Source organism: Colius striatus, chromosome 3 (assembly GCF_028858725.1).
Source record: "Colius striatus isolate bColStr4 chromosome 3, bColStr4.1.hap1, whole genome shotgun sequence".
NCBI classification, from domain to species: domain Eukaryota; kingdom Metazoa; phylum Chordata; class Aves; order Coliiformes; family Coliidae; genus Colius; species Colius striatus.
Window position 1 is genome coordinate 53637393 of NC_084761.1, and position 14660 is coordinate 53652052.

General features: G+C 38.2%; 1 protein-coding gene across 3 annotated transcripts in view; it reads left to right on the forward strand.

Annotated features, from left to right (window-relative positions):
* Window positions 1-375: 375 nt before the first annotated feature.
* GUCY1A1 (guanylate cyclase 1 soluble subunit alpha 1) overlaps window positions 376-14660 on the forward strand; it is a 35317-nt gene continuing 21032 nt past the window's right edge. Inside the window, exon 1 of one of the 3 annotated variants that reach the window (XM_061993913.1) lies at window positions 376-453. The gene's annotated coding sequence lies outside the window, so the exon portion shown is untranslated. Of the gene's footprint in view, window positions 454-702; window positions 886-13318; window positions 13430-14660 lie in introns of those variants that run through there. The other 2 variants (XM_061993914.1, XM_061993917.1) reach the window with 2 other exon arrangements.

Genomic DNA, 14660 nt, shown 5'->3' on the forward strand with positions numbered 1-14660 from the left:
GCGGAAGCTGCACGCAGAAGCCGCTGACCCTGCGCAAACTGACATCTCCCGCCATCCAGACTGGCGCGGTGCTGCACGAAGAGGGGGCGACACGCGCCGCTGTGGGGGCGTGCGGCAGCAGCGGGGCCACGCTCGCCCTTCGCGGAGCTCGACAGCGACTACAGCTCCACACCGCCCGCCAAGGCCTCGCACCGGCCCGCCGCGCCCGACAGCGGGGCGGCGCGCCTCCCCTGGGCCGCAGCCGCCGCCGCCGCCCCCGCCCCCGCCGAGGCCCGGGGCCGCCCGCCACCGCCCTGATTGGGCCCGCGGGGAGGCCCCTCCCGCCGGGCCCCTGCCCGGCCCCGCCACCGCGCCCGCTCCCCAAATACACCTTTGTGGCGCCGGGGATAGGCAGCGGCGCTCTGCCCAGAGCCCCTCCGCGGGGCTGCGCGGTCGCGGGCAGCCCCCACCATGGTGAGTGAGCGGCGCCCGAGGCGCGGGGCGGCGCGGCGCGGGGCGGTGCGGCGGGGACCCTGGACAGCGCTGGGACGGGGCGCCCGCCCGTGCCCGCGGGGAGCCGGGCGCTCAGGCGGGGCCGGGTGTCTCGCCTGGTCGTGCGGTTTAAGGCTGAGCCCCTGAGGGGAGGGGGTGTGGGGCGCGGGAAGCCCCCCTCCTCTTAGCACCCCGAGCCCCATTTGCACCGCGCCCCGAACCAAATATGGTCTGGTGCGAAATATACAGCGATTCGAGGCTGGAAGCGATGGTGGGAGCTCGCCGAGGTCTTCAGCCACGAGGGGTACTTCGGCGGCCTTTGTGCATTGTGAGGCTTTCTGAGAATTTGCTCTCTGCTAGTGCCCGTCAAGCTAATTAGACCCATTCAGATTTGTTTTACTCCATTATACTTAGGTAAGGATTCTTATCAGCTTTTCAGAGTAATTCATATCATTGCACTCCATGAATTAAGACACACACCTAATACTTAATCATACATACTTGAACAGTAACTCAGTCTATGCATTTGATTTTCTGATTCTTTTTTTTTTCCAGGAAGATAAATGAAACCCCAAACTGTTGTATTCATTATAATTGATGGTTCACTTTTTCAATCAATTTTCTCAGCTCCACTATTCTTTCTCCTTTTTTTTTTTTTTTTTCCCAAGACTTTGGGCTTGTTATTCCTTTTCTGAGTGGAAAGAGTTGTTTCTGTGGCTAAAGTTCAAGGATCGTTACAAGCCTATGCCTAGTAGTCCCTTTCTAAAACCACCTCTATGTATGAACATGAGACACTCGAGCAGTTTTTCTCTTGGATGTAAAGAGATATTTTTGTAGATCTTACATACTCTCTCTAGCTTGATCTAATGCTGCTCCGAAAATGGCTCTAAGAAGCTGGTTGCTTATTCTGTGTACTGAGGTGGCTTTCTCAGTTTGAAGGGTGAATTAACAGGAAAAAAGTTCTAAGCAAGGATGCTAAAAATGCTTATTATGGCAAAATGAACTGTTTGTAATGCTGTGTTTGGGCTATGCACTTTCACTGGACTACAGGTTACACTGTGCTGCATACAGGTTAGTCTAAAGAGAAATGGTAAGATTTGGGATAGTTGAAATACTAGTAGGAAAAAAAAAAAGACATTTTATTCACTCAGATTTTCCATTTGAATTACTGAATTATGTAACAGAGCAATTTTTCATAACAAGTGTAAAAGTTTAATTATCTTTCTATGAATAGAACAAAGTGTTTATTTGGAAATGGTCTAATCCTACAGTTTTTCCAAAGACAAAACTCCCAATGGAGCCACTCCCTTTTCTAGTTATGATTAAGAGGATTTGTTTCCAAACTACAGAAAGCAGGTACAAGGAAGTATGCACTTTAAATCACAGAAATGGGTCTACAGCTTTTCTAGAGTTAGAAACAAAAGCTAATAAAAGCCCATGTTGGAAAGATATTCCAGTAACAGACTATTTTGTAGAACTGATCGGAGGAGTTAAGCAAATTAAGCAACCAGAGAATGTGTGCACATGTGTTACAAATGCAAGCATGGGAAGTTCTCTCTTCTAGGGAAGTTTCTTGCTAGGATTGTGTTGCTCTGGGGCACTACATATGGCCATACATTCTGCAGCTGTGATGACTATTCTCTTCGCTTTGCCAACAGCAAGAACCTTAAATGAACTAGATGACTGTAAGGAAGCATGAGGAATACTGTAATGGTGATATAAAAGACTTTATGCTCCACATTCTTAGAAGAGAAAAGCAATTGGTGGTATCATGCTGGTCTAAAGCTGGCAGGAAAAGTAAGGAAGGGGAAAGAAGGAAAACACTTCTTGAGATCTCTTGGTTGCATTTTTTACCATGAAATTATTTAGCTTGCAGCTATTATGAGTCATGAGAGTGCAAGATCATGAGGCAAACATTAGAGGAGAAAGTAAGGAATTTAGTTCTATAGTGGGTTTTTTAACCTTCTTTGGCTATCAGTAAAATGGCTCACCATCCCTTCTCTCACTGGTTCATTTCTGAGTTTTCACTTAAATTATTCAATAAAGCTTTTGATGAATGGTTAACAACGAGAAGTAGAATTTAGTCTTTAATGTTGTGCCTAATAAAGCGAGTACTAAAGTCTTGTGTATTTATTTTATTCTGATTAATGCTTTCTTTTAAAAAATGTATTTAACCATTCTATGATAGTTTGTTTCAAAACACATCCCATAGTGAAATCAAAACATAAGTAAGAATTTATAATACTCAAAACACCAGTAGCAGTCAAAACCTGGTTATGTCATGTAATAAAAGGTAAAATATCACAGCCATTATGAAGATAAATGCTGTCTATCTGTTTGAAATTCTAAGAAATTATTGAAACTCAAAATAAGCAGCCTAAGATGTCAAGGTAGACTTTGTAGCAAATACAGCTATTTTCCTTTTAACAGAAATGAGTTATTAAACCAAAAGGTCTAAATAATATCTTAAAAAAAAAAATCAAGCACCTCAGAAATCTAAGGAACTAGACACAGCCTTCTAAAATATCAACAAGGAAATATGTATTAGAAGGTACTGGCCTTGTTTTGTGTTTACTCTGTAGACAAGCAGTGAGTTTCCTTTTTTTTCCTTATTTAAGAAAATTTTCATATAAGTAAAAAGTGTTTTGAAATAGCAGTTGGAAGCTACAGGACACATTTTAAGGAATTCTGAGGTAACGATAATTAAAAATCAGTATACTTCAGCTTGCACATTTTATTAGCAAATGAAACTTGAGCCATGGAGAGCTGCCAATAGAGTTTCATCAGTGGAATTCCTTGTACATTTTTTTGCTGTTTGGTTTTTAAATGTCTTTGTTTACATGTTTATTAAAATTCACAGCATTTATTTAGGTGCTTGCTGTTGCAATTAAGATTTTTAGCGCTTGACATTTAAGTCAAATCTCATATTTGATATTACTTTGACGATTCTTTTCAGCATGTTTTGAGCTTCTGAGATATGACTCTAATATGTGTGATATATATTCAGTAAGTCTTGCATGGCTAGTTGTACCAGAAGCAGAGATTCAAGCTTATCTTTGAACAGATATTACATTTCTAAATCAGTGTTCAAGAAAGCAACACTGTTCAGGACTTAATATCTACTTAATTTTAAAATGCCAGTAGGGTTTAAGCATGTGGATAAAGGGGCTAGGGCTTCTAGCTGGAGCATAAACAACATTTTTTAAAATGTATTTCTTTTAATAAAGGCAGCAGAATTTGCTAGAGCCAGCAGGTTTTTTGCAAGGTTTCTGCTTATAGATCCACCTGCTGTGAAACCATTGAAAAGACCATTTTAGTATCTCTAATGAAGCATTTTACTTGTAACACAGGTATTGATTGCTGCTCATTTGGTAACATGCTATTCTTCCATTTTTTTGGTTGTCCTACTGAGGTGTTGCCACATGTAGGTTGGTGTGAGTGCTTCTTTGTCATTTTGGCTTCTTAAAGCCTGTAGCTCATACAGGCTGCTTATTTATTTTTGTAGATGCAAAGCCTGGAGCAAGCAGACATGTACTCCATTTTCATAGGTGTGCAGGTTTCACTGCTGTCAGTTATTCTGCTGCTTCATAACCTTAAGTGGAAGCAAATACTTTCTGTAGGGATTAATCTTACTCCACCATAGAGAGATCTCACCAAGTCCTGTTCATCGCTTCAGACCTCAAGTAAATGTGAGCTTTAGGAGTTCCTTAAGCTTGGGGGAATTTCACCCTAATAGAGCGTGGCATTCACTTCTACTTATTTTTCATTTGTATTTTGTATAATGTGATGATTTTGTTGAGTGGAATCAATGCTTTTGCTAAGAATATTATTGCTTGCACACTTCACTGTGGAGTATTTTAACTGTTTTCTCATTTGATTGAAATGACCCTCACTGCTACTTTTAGGCACCCTCTCTGCTCCTTGAACTTGGCAGTGTTGTGATAGCCATTTTTCTTAATTTTACTGCTCTTACTCCTTAAATTAGTTTCTTTCTGTTACTTAAAGCCAACTTCCAAATTGATTTTCTTCTTACATATTCATACGAGAAGCAGCTGTTCCAAGAGAATGGTGTGCTACTAGCAGAAGTATTCAAACAAGCCACCTCCTCATGCAAGTCTGCACCAGTAGACTAATTTCTTACAGACAGCAGACGAAGCCTTGATGATAACCAAATTGTGACCTTATGTGTTATTTCTGAGAGGGTACTTCTTTCACAAGATATCCTGGTTGTACCTTTGGTATGTTTGTATATGCCCAAGTGTGAACCGAGTGCTATGATTGTCCCTCCTTGAGTGCCAAGTACCCTAGGGCAAGGGCAGAAGTGCCTGAAGACTTGCATCCCAGCATGGGTCTGTGGGGCAAAGAGCTGTTGGAAACCCTCTCTTGGGTCTGTTTGGCTATGCCTTGCACTTTACGCATGGCTATGCCCATCAATTGTTTTAGCTAAATCCATATAGAAAATAGGTCAGCCATGCAGTGGCTCAGGAAGAGAGCTTTAATTGCGTGGCTAGTAATCTAGAAAGCAGAGTGTGTGCATCATCCTGGAGGAGACTGGAACCAGTTCCAAAGGTTTTATCAAGTGTTGTGGAATCTAACCCTTAGATAGCTATCTGTATTAGAGAGTTGCAGAGAATATCCCATGCAAGTCATCCAATTGTTTCAATGGGAGTAAAAGTTTCTTACTATAAGGCAGTGTGCTAAAATCCTCTGATTTTTTTCTCCTCCACAAATGGAAATTGAAAAAAACATACATTTATGATGTGAATCTCTTCCTCGGCCTCATTCTAAAGTAGTCCCCAAAAAAATGTATCACGCTTTTGGGGAAAATATATTTTAGTGGACTCGATGTAATTCTAGAATGCCATTAATTCCAGAGGGTGTGGTAAAACTTACAGTTTCTGTGATGCTACATACAGTAGTTGCTGCTAAATTCTCCTCTTTTAATGAATAACAGCACAGTTATCTTTCAAATATCAGACAAAGATTTTTCTATGATACATTAGACAGGGCTGTGATGAGTGTCTTTCTAATGCCAACCAAGGTAAACATGTGTTTCACTTCATTTTAACTATACATTTCACTTGGTGCTTGATAGAGATGGAGGCTGACAAAAGTTGTTCAGGGAAACCTGATTTCCCTCCTCGGCAAATACAGGAACTCTTCACACATGAAAGAGCAATAGTAAAAGGTTGACTACAGTGGAGAAGCACCTCAGCAAGATTTCCAGTGTGTTGCCTGGAAAAAATGGGATTTTGCATTTGCTCATAATTATTTCTACAATTTGAAAACACAAGACAATACAGCCAGTTGCTGTCTTCTGGTTAATAGGGAGGAGTGTCTGCTTACATTAATAGCTGTGTGGCTCCTTAGTCCTGACTGCAGGCACCCTGGAGCCTAAAATACTCATTGCAGTTCCTGTTTTAAATAGCACTGCTAAAAATGGCAAAATTTCCATGTCTTTGGAGAAAGCATGCATGAATCCAACTTTAAATTTCCCTCTTAAATAAAATTTTCCTTTTTTTTTTAATTGTAGCTAAAAGTGTCTTCATAGTTTTCTATTTCCACTGGCAAGCTGAGAGTGCAAAACCATTTGTATCCTGTAGAGAAAAATATTTGGTGGATTAATAACTGTTCAAATTTTGGTGAAAATATAGCTGTTAGTCCATAGAATCCACAAAGGTTATTTCGAGGCAGGATTTTAGAATTTCCACATGAGAAGAATGGTGTGAAGGAAAAGATATAGCCTTGTGGCTTAAGAAACTTAGCAAGGCTTTTGTTCAATGTGGAACTGATCTTTTTTTTTCCCCTCAAAAAATCAGGAAATCATGACAGAAATAATTACAATTAATTTTCGATTTAATTAAATGCTTGTTTTGATTCAGTTAAAGGTTGCATGACATTAAGAAAACAAGAGAGGAAATGCTTTTCCCATAAGCAATTACAGACTCTTCAGAAATGAGAGAATGAAGTTAAAACTAGCACCTGTTAGGCATGAAACTACAGGGTAGAGGAGACCTTCCTTGTTCTGCTTTTATATACATCGCCTACACCATTTTATGATTCCTACCTACAAATTCTAATTGAATTTCACATGGAGCAATATGCAAGTTTTTTTATCCTATATTTATTTTTAAAATCTGTCTGCAAATTTTTATAATTTTGACCTGATTTTTGTAAATCTCTCATATCTACCAAATTCCTAGTGAAAAAAACCTTATGCAACTCAGTTCAAGAGATCTAGATTAATTTCTTAGTTCAGCTCCAGTCTTCCTTTTCTGATCTCTGTCATGCCTTATTTTCCTACTTCTGAAAGAAGCATTGCACTGCTTTCTTTCATATCCCATTTTTCTGTCGTAGCTATTCAGAGAGCAAACCCTTTAGGTCAAACATCATCTTTTACTGTATATTTGCCTAGAACTGTGATCTTAATTTGGGTCTTCTGGGAGATTAAAATAAACAAATAATACACCTAGCAACAGTGGTAGAGGAAAAGCAGAATGCAAAATAACATTGGCACATAAATAACAGTATTTGAGTTCAAGCAAAGGCTTCATAAGAATTTTCACATGTTGACCAAGTTGTCAAGCTGGCTGACTGAATGGCAGCCTACATAAATGCTAAAAGGTAATGAAATAGTTCCTTCCCTAGAAAAAAACATTTGGTTGTGTGGTGGCAATGAAATAGCGTAGAGGAGACCAGTCTTCCAGTCATGCGTTCGGCATGGCTTGCAAAATATTTTCGTAAATTCATGAGGCAGAGACTACAGAGACTACTCAGGTGATCTGAGATTACTATCATCTTAGATCAACTCTGCACTTTTTTTACATGTCATATGCTGCAGATCTCTGGGAATGCAGCATCATAGTCATCTATTTGTGCAAAAAGTCATAGACTGAAACAGCAGCATATTTTCAAACCAACAGTCATGATTTAGTTAAAGTTTGGTGTACAGCTACACCATGCATAGGATAGTGGTGAACATCATGGCAGAATAATTATTCTCTTAGAACACTAGAGACTGACACTAGCAAACACTAGTGAATTTATTCTTTAAACTGTCGAGTAATATAGTATATGAAATGTGGTTTCTCTTTGAGAATACTTTTCAGCTCTAAGCAATACTAACTTCTAAGCAAAAATAGGTTTAAACACTAGATAAAGGAGAATTAAAAGGTAAGAGTAACTTTTCAAATAGGCTTTGAAGACAGGAAGAGTGTGAGTACTGATGGAATATAGGATTATGACTTACATTTGGCAAAAAGATCATCTGCCCATGTTGTGGGCAGATTTTTATTAGCAATTAATTGGAGTAGGGAAAAAAAATATAAGAAACTGAAATGAGTGTAGAAGTAGCAGAAAAGCATCTAATGGAGTCTATGTATTTAAAATAAAATATGGTTAGATTTTATTGCACTTGCTGTAATGTACTGTGTTGTAAATACCTGATCTAGCTAATGCTGGAATAAATATGCAATAAAAGGCGGTATATGCAGTTATTTATGTAACATATCCTCACTGTTTTCTTTCCCAACTGTTACTCTGCAACCATGGAAAACACTCATAATCTTTAGTAAAATATTAATAAATGCATTCAGATCTTTAATGCTGCACTTGAGTTTGGTACTCTTGTCTTTCAGCGAAGAAGCCTTATTACTTAGGAATGCAATCCTGTTGTCAGTTTAATATATTATGGGCAGCATGGGATTTAGATGCCTGTCATAAACAGAGTTGAAAACCCAGAGCAAAGGTTTAGAACATGAATATCCTGCAAAGATACTTGAGATACTTTGAGAACTTCGTTTCTCCATTGTCACAGGATACTTGTAAAGTTAAGTGCTTTTGTCTCATTGGAGCTTGCCAGGGACAAGTATTTTAAAGGAATGTTTTGAATTTTCAACATTGCTTAAATTGTGTGTTGAAATGTCAAAGGTTCTGACCCTAGCAGCAACTTTTCTTTCCTCCTTTTTTTTACCTACTGAGAGTACATACTCCTCAAGATTCATAGTGCTTCCAGATGCTCCACAATACCCAAAGGCTTAAAAAAATAGTGCCTTCCTGTTCACAGGAAATTCTTTGTGTTGGAGATATTACCTTTTTATCCTTAAACTTAGGTCTCTGGTTATATCCTCTAGGAATTAATGCCTGTCATTCCCTCCCCCTGCCCCAACTATACACTTAGTCTCAGAGTTTTTGTTGTGAAATTTCATACATTTCTAGAAAAGAGAGAACTTCCTAAGCAGCATTCTCCTTCAGTGCACATACACCAACACAGAGGTAGAACCTATTATTTGTTGTGGGATTTCTTTTTATCAAGAACCCAGTTAACAATAAATTTAACTTTGCAGTCAGAGGAGCATCTCTTTTCAGGATAATAGTCAAATGACATTGACAATCTACTTGAAATACTCCTCTGAGTACATATGGACTTGCTGGGAGGGAATTTGAATTTGGTTCATTTTTAGGTTTTCTCCCACAGTTCACTGTCCAGTCTCTCTGGCCTTTCATCACTGAAACAGCTATCTGTTATCTGTGCTGGCTTGGAACAACTATTCACGGCACCAGTGTGCAACATAGTAAGTCGAAGACATATTAATATCTGGTCCCATGGTTTCTTAATGTAGTGAAAAAAAAACAGCTGTGCAGTGGTGGGATGCCCATTTTACAGATTTAGAAAATAGCACCTACAGAGTTGTTTTTTAACATTTTGATGGGAACTAATACTTGAAGGGCCTTTGATGGGGCACAGCTCTGGGACCTATCTGTGTAGTTTACCTATCATTGCCCAAGCTGAAGGATTGAGACAAAGATATTTATCAATTACATTTGATTCCTCCTGGGAATGCAGATCAGGGCCTTCAAGGATGCCAGGCAAGTAGTGCTTCTAGCACTGTGTTTTACGGAAAAGCTGTCTGCATTTTCCCAGTGAGAGAAAGACCTGAGGGCCTTGGCCAAAAAGTCACAGTTTGTAGGAAAAGTAATGGGAGAATCCTTATGGCTAAAATAAGTTTAATTTACCTCTATATTTAAACCCCAAATTTGTACCTCAAATGAGAGGCAGGTGATTGGTACATCTGATCAGAGATTCTGCACTGTGTTCTTTGTTAACCCTTTCTTGAATCTCCATTCCCTCAGATCTCTTTATCTGTTTCATCTCTCTTAATCCAAAACACCACCAAAATCAGTGGTTTTCAGTGTAGTTTGTAAGCATTTTGGACAAGTGAATGTTCCTTTGCCAGTCGGTCCCTAGCAGTCTGACACTGTAATATCCAGAACTGAAGCAGAGGCTAGAGTTTCAAAAAAGCTGGATGAGATTAGTTGTAGTTTTGTCAGATTTAATATTCAACTTTGAATCAGTGTAATGCATGGTTTGAAATATACAAAATCTTTCAAAATGCTGCTGTTAAAGCGGGGGAGCAGCACTGACCCAGGATTCCACTGTTAGATGATATTTTTTAGCTATAAGGATGAGTCTTTTCTCTCGTTCAGTACTCTACAAGGTTTGGAAAAGTAGCATATAGGTATTTTCCATTGCATCATGATGAATGTCTCAATGATTCTGATTGTAACGGAAAATATTATTAAAACAAGAAGCTACATTTTAATAATGACATCAGAAAATTCTTTATGAAGGGTCTCACATTGCTAGATTTGAATAACCTAGATTGCAGATTTCTTCTGTAGTCTGTCCCACACATTCCTTTTTTTTTTTTTTAATTAATAGATGCATCAAAGCTGAACAACCAATAAATATTTTCTGGTTATTTTTCCTTCAGGGTCACATTTTCACCTTAGTCTCTACATCAAATGACACCAAGGCCAAAGGGAAGTATCACATACACAGTATGTGGTGAATACGCCAGTTATCTCCAAGTTAGATTTGCATGCCACCCTCCCCCTGCTGCTGTTATTTGCATGTGCTGACTTTTCAATGTGCAAAAGTAATCTGAGAAACACCATGCAATTTTATTTCTTTCACATACCTAAAAGAAACACAGAATAAATTGAATGGAAGGATTTGAAAGATTAGTAGCTGTGATAACTCCAGCAATTGCACTGGAGACAATAACAAGTATCACAGAATGAACATTCTACAGGAAACCAAAATGTGCCTCTTGATTTATTTAATGTTTAGGTTGGTTACAGAGATGGCATATAGTAACACTTATGTCAGTCATTGATTGCAAATTTTACTATGATTAAGTAACAACATTAATTTCTCTTCATGCCACATGTTCAAGGTCAGTATTTCACAAACCATCTCACCATTACTTGGCTTCATCGGTTTAGTGAAAAAAAGAAGCTTTTCTTTTTAAAGACAATATAAATTCACATATTTACCATATTTACCTAGCTTTCTCTGCTTCAAATGCCCACCTGCTGTATTTTCCAAAAGAGTATTAGAAAGCAACTGATACAAACACAGCTGGGAAATTGGTATTGTAATGTATCCCTAAAACATTCGATCTCACAAGGTATGCTGATAGCCTTTGGAACTGTGCTTTCCATATGTGTTTGCATACTCAAATCTTTTTTAAAATAGCAGATTTTGAAAGAGGTAGGATATGATTAACTACAGCTGCCTGTACACTGTGTGAAAAATGGCAGGCCAATCAGTAAAATAAAAAATGAAGGTACTGATTTACAGTGCACATGTCCAAATCAGCAATTTCAATTACTTTGAAAGTAGCTGATTTTTCCTCTTCTTTAGACCTGCTCTCTTTGACATGGGCTGTAGCTAAAGCAGAACCAGTAACCGTGTGATGGCTGTGAAAACATCTTTTCAGCCATCTATTCTAGTTGAATATACCTCTTCAATTGATTTAGGGTTTTTTTTCCCTGTCAGAAAAAAATTATAAGCATATGACCTTGCTGCAGGACAAACTACTTTCACTAATTAGAAGTTCCTCTTATTACCATCCCCATGCACATTTTTTAACTTTTCTAGAATCTCAAATGGCCTTAGTTCTGTGTTTACCATCATCTCTGCATACCTGCCTGCCAAACTCAAAATAAAAAAAGCCAAAGCTGCATTTTGCTTCGAAAATAAGAAAACATTCAAAACAATGACAACAGTCAATGGGAGTTGGCATGAATAAACATGAAAGGTAGTTGTCAGTGCTTTTCAGTGTGGAAATGATTTTGAAGTCATTGTAAAGAGAAGTGGCAGGTGGCAAATACTCAGAAAACTACAATTCAAATCTACTAATGAAATACTTTGCCTTCTACAGACCTAGTTTTCAGACAGTTCTCCAAGATCTATAGAGTTCTGGAAAACTTTCAGTACTTTTATAAATAAAACCCACTCTTCATTATAATTTAATGCTGTAAAAACAAAGGGAATATTTAACCATATGCATTATCATAAGATGCTACAATCAGTGTTTTATATTGCTCTACAATGCTTGAGTATGTTTGGGAAAATGATAACAATAATAGCATTGATGCAGACCTATGTGTCAGTTGCATCCATAGTTATCCACACTCAACTTCAAATAGATGAATACAAGCATGTGCAAGTCTCGGCAAGATCAGTGTCTTTGAAGAAATAAAATTACTTTATCATCTCTGAAGGTGCTTCACAGTTAATCCAAACCAAATGAGGATCTAGTTTTCAAATGAGAAGTTACTTCATGCACTAGAAATTTGGAAGTCTGAAATAGTTTGGTGTTTCCTTTATTATAGAAAATGCAGCAATCCTGACTAAATAATGAATACTAGCTAAATATTTCAGTAAAAAATAGTATGAGATAAAAAGTTACTAGATTTCAGTCTTATTACAGAATATTTAAAATTGTCTTTTACTTTCTTTGCTTCTGAAAAAAAATTAATCTATGAACGAAATAAAAATTAGATTTTTCAGATCCAGGTCCAGATTTCAGGTCCAGTTAAATGAATAAAGCTATGTGCAGTAGTAATTTTTGCAGCTGTAAGTAGGTATTTTGAAAGAGTGTGTAAGCCCAGCAATTGACAATTGCTTCACGTTCCAGAACCATAATGAGCACTGCATATCTTCAGGACGAGTTTTAATTCTCAAAAATAAAGAGTTCTGGAGACATAAATTTATTTCTTAGCTTTCTTACAATTTTCATGAAAGTATTGTACTTTCATGGACATACAAATTAAATGCTACATTTAAAATAAATTCCTTTGAAGTGTAAGAATAGTTTCCAGTTGCTTTGGATTGGTTTTGGCTTTTCTAGTCCTCACTGCAGCATCTCCTCTGTTTCCAGTTGCTTGGCAGGTGCTACAAACCAGGCTTCGGGCCAGGGGTGAGTATGTGAGGATGTGCCACAGCCAAGGGCTGCTATTGAAGGTGCCATGAGGCTGTCTGCTGGGCTTGCTGCAAAGTGTTTTCACACATAGGCTTTGGCTCACAGGAAGAGAATATTTTTCCCACGCTATCTTCTCATCATGCCTCCCTGTTATTTGGTCCCCACATAGGAAAAATATTTACCCTGTGAAAGTACATGCAGTGCTTAAAATGACATATATTTTACAAGCAACATTTGGGAATCAGTACTTCCTTTAGCTACATGCCAAAACATGGGGGCACACTAATTAGGTTCCCTCCTGTGCCTGTAATTGAAAACAGAGATGTGGCTGCAATATAACATTCACATCTGGAGTGTGGACTTCTCCCAGGGCTATATTTGGATCCAGGGATTTGCTTTGGACCATTAGAGGCAAATGAGTCAGACACAAAATCAGTATCAGAAATTAAGTGATACTTTAAAACTAGGCTTTTTTCCTAAGAATACTGGTTTCTATATGGAAGTATAGAGCCTGGTGGTTTTACTCAAATGTCAGTATTTTAAACAGCAGAAATGTCTGTCTCAGAGTGACCACAAAATGAGACAGTTTTGAAAGCTTACTTATGTATTCCATAAACTTGTTTTCTGCTGATTGTCATACAGACAAGATGGAAGAGGAGATAACGTTTTCTTCTCAGAAAACAAAGGTAATTATTTTCTTAATCTCATGGCTTGATAGCTGTCTAATGTTGCAGCAATGCAATCACAACCAGCTTGGAGCACAGAGGAAACGATTGTGTTTCTCTGTTTCTTAAAACACTTCATAAAGAAAAAAGGAAGAAAGGTGAGAAAATTCCACATTATGTGGGGAGAAAGTCCTCTTTGTAAGCAAAATGTAGATTTTTAGCTTGCCCTAAGGAGTCATATGGGACAGGCACTGGGATAAGTTTCAACACTGAATTTGGGTTTACTAAAATGTTTGGACTGTTAAAATAATATTCGATTGCTATGACTTGTATTCTTTTATCATAACTGCTTTATTATATTGTGCTTAGCTTAGTAGTCACTGCAGTTTCACTAGATAGTTGAGTAAGTGCTCTGATGTCATGTACTATTTCCTTACCATCAAAACTATGCTGTAACTCACAGAAAAGTTTTTAGTGTACTTTAGAAATGGCCTCAAACAGAGCTATGTCTGTCAGCAAGACACTGGAAATGGGCTTTGCATTGCACACAATGGCTCTGGGGTACAGATAGATCAGAACTATGGATTACTTGGCAGAAGGAAGGGTGGAAGTGTTGAAGAATAAGCAGAAAAGTTCATGTCTGACAAAGTGTATTCCTTTTGAGAGGTAGGGTGGAATTTTAAATTGTTGAATCTAGTAATTTCTTGTGTACTAGTAAATTATTGTGAAGTTCACTGTCCACTATCACGTCTCATCCTGATCTACAGAGAGGATAAAAAGCTTTTCAGCAGTTATTGCCTCTGCTTAAGTAGCAAAGATCTGTGATGTGAAAGATCCTAAATCTTGCTGGGAAAAAAAAAAATGTACTACTTCGTAGTATAAGTAAAGGTCATATCTACACAAGGGTGGTAATGATTGAATATCACCTGTATTTGGGATTTCCTAGAGCTCAACTCCTTGTCTTTGCAGTTTTCTTTTTATAGAATTGTATTCTTTATGTAATTTAGTCTGGTTAATATTTTAATTATGTTTCTATTTTTGATGCAGATTTAGAAATACTATCCGTACTGTGCATTTTACCTAATACGCAAGTTACATGTGATAAGAGCTTTTAAATTGTTCTTGTGTGATGATACAGTTATCGCCAAGTAGGTTAGCAAATGCATTTACTGTGTTAATGACAGAAGGTAAATGAAGCATCTGTAAATTTTAGCTGATGGGTTAAGTCTCTGGCTGGGGATTTGCAGGAAAA